At 34.6% G+C, this 2,616-nt stretch overlaps 1 pseudogene; it reads left to right on the top strand.

The window, feature by feature from the left end:
* The window catches only part of LOC135221589 (dnaJ protein homolog 1-like), a 23,048-nt pseudogene extending 20,638 nt beyond the window's left edge, over positions 1–2,410 (top strand).
* The last annotated feature ends 206 nt before the right edge of the window (positions 2,411–2,616 follow it).

Below are 2,616 nucleotides of genomic sequence, written 5' to 3'. Positions count from 1 at the left end.
CACATGAGAAACTTGTTACCTTAAAACAGAATCTGTCAAATGAGAAACTTGCTAACCGATTTTTGTAACACCTGAGTTAACTGGATTTGCAAATTAACGCTGTGATATTACATCTGTTTCAAAATTAAGCCAAATCTTTGTAATTTGTGCCTATGTAACAATTCATAAAAAAAAAGTTATATGACGTTTTGAGATATTTGTTCAATAATGCGCCGGCATGCTCTTTTTATGAGTTTTAACTGGTTTCCTTTTAATAAAATTCCCCAAAATATTGTTTTTATTGATGCTTCATGTTGTTTTATAATGCTGTATAGTAATAATGAAAGAAATCCCTTCAAACATCCCGCGTGAAAATTTTCTTTTTTGTCCTTTTCAAATATACTGTCATAATTAATAAACAACACTAAACATTAATGAACATGTCATAGATTATGTTAATAATTCTGAAAAACCTGATGATAATAATTAATGATGACGATTATGGTGATTAATGTAAAGAACAATCCAAAAGAAATAATATTACTACACATTTAAAATCATAAATAAACGTGTCAATATTAATACAGACAATCCAGTGAACTAAGTGCATTATGGTTGAAGGTGAAGATGATAGTTATTAATGAAAATTACATTAAAAAATTAATAAAATTAATATCTTCACACAGTTAAGAAACAATAATAACCATGGAGCATAAAAATAATAATGCTAACATACCTGTGAAAAATTACCTTATATATAAATTATGGTAATTAATGCAACAATTTCCAAAAATCTCCAAAACCTCTAAAAATATTACCATTGTCACAATTAATTAATTAACATCAATAAACGTGAAACCTGTTCATAATAATACAAGCAAACTTGTGACTAATGATTGGTGATATAGATAACGTTGATTAATCAATAAATAATCATTAATCTGCGAAAAGGCACGACAAAAGATGGATAATGGCGAAAAATAGTCGTACTCACCAATTTGAGAAGTTTGGAAGGCTTTCGTGGCATTGGAAGCCACATTTTTATCACTCTGTGCCTCGTGTTCTATTTGCAAGTAGAGATTCATCATTCCAGCTCGCCCCTCATCAACAACGTGAAAACCGATATCATAATGATGACAGAAAAACTTGCTGCAGTATCTTGACTACACCCGGCGATATAAGGCTGGCTGTCATCCAACCAATCAAGGTGCTTTCATGCCTTGCCTTAGTGCTGAGGTGTAAATCCAAAACTTGACATACCGGGGTATGTTTGCGGGTGCATTGGGTGGGGAAAATAAAAATGTTGAATTTTTGTGTATGTTCATTTGATAACCTGCTATTTTCCTAGCGTTTGAATTTGTGCTACTCAAGTCCATTGTTTGTGTACTAACCTCTAACCTCATACAACTTTTCCCCAGCAATATGGAGTCCTCACAGTGGTTATTGCATACATAGAGAGGAAAGATGTAGTTTTGCAAAATATTATTTACCTTCTCTTAAAAGTGACTGACCAGCTCAGTGTCCACTTCATGCTTTCTTCGGCCTAAGAGGAATGACATCTAAATATAGCCCTATGATCCATATACTTTGAAGATGTAATGAATCACCTCATCCCCAGTGTTTGAAAACTACTCGTCCTTGGTGGAACGGTTTTCTTGGTACCAGCTTTTTCAATAAACATTTGATAGGGAAGGCCAAGTTCTTTTTGGATTTGGGCAACGTTTTTAGAAGCAAGCATACATCTGATGGACTACTAACCAGTCTTCTTTCTGCTATACTTCAGCTGACGGTGGCACTTCTACTTATGCGCTGGTTTCAGAATTGGTGGGAGTTCACACTTGCCACACGGCATTGGGATGAATCAATAATGATAATAACAATAATATACACTGTCTAGATACATAAGATAACATTTTAAAAAAAGTTACTATTCGGCAATATCCACACTTGCTGAGGTTGTATAAAAGATGGTAATGGAAAATAATGGTCATAACCGTAATAAAACTGAGAATAGTTCAAAAATGGCATGTAACAAAACTAGATTGATTATAATCACAGTAATAATGAAAAAAGGAAAATACCATTAATAACAATAATCGTACGGATACAATAATAATGACAGATTTTGCGGATATTTTGCAAAAACAGATATTAAGTTTAGGAAACAAGCGCCTCACTTTCCCATCTTCCCCACAATTTAGATCTTCTTGCCTCACTCCTTAGGATGCTTTGTATGAGCGAATTGCTGCTGTTTCGCAGTCGGGGGTGTTATCACTTTCGCCTTTAACATCACTGTTTTCCTCTGTATACCCTCACCTATTATGAGAATGTCTTGCTCTAGAACAGCACTACACCAATAGCTACTACCAAACAAGGCTCATTATCATCGCACTCACCATCATCTGAGAACACAAGACTTCAGCCATATTAGCTTTACGGTTACCAACGAAGCCACCCACATTACCACTTGCATAGACTCTACGTTGTCTGAACTACTTATAGCCATAATATTATCGTTCCATGATTGATATACCGACGATAATCACGAATAAGTTGTTTATTTACAGCGCAATCACGTATGATCACCGAATACTGTTTACCCAAAGCTTGGCCCTGACGTTTTATCAACAAAAGCGA

The sequence above is a fragment of the Macrobrachium nipponense genome, chromosome 2 (assembly GCF_015104395.2).
Source record: "Macrobrachium nipponense isolate FS-2020 chromosome 2, ASM1510439v2, whole genome shotgun sequence".
NCBI classification, from domain to species: Eukaryota; Metazoa; Arthropoda; class Malacostraca; order Decapoda; family Palaemonidae; genus Macrobrachium; species Macrobrachium nipponense.
This window is presented reverse-complemented; position numbering and strand designations above follow the sequence as displayed.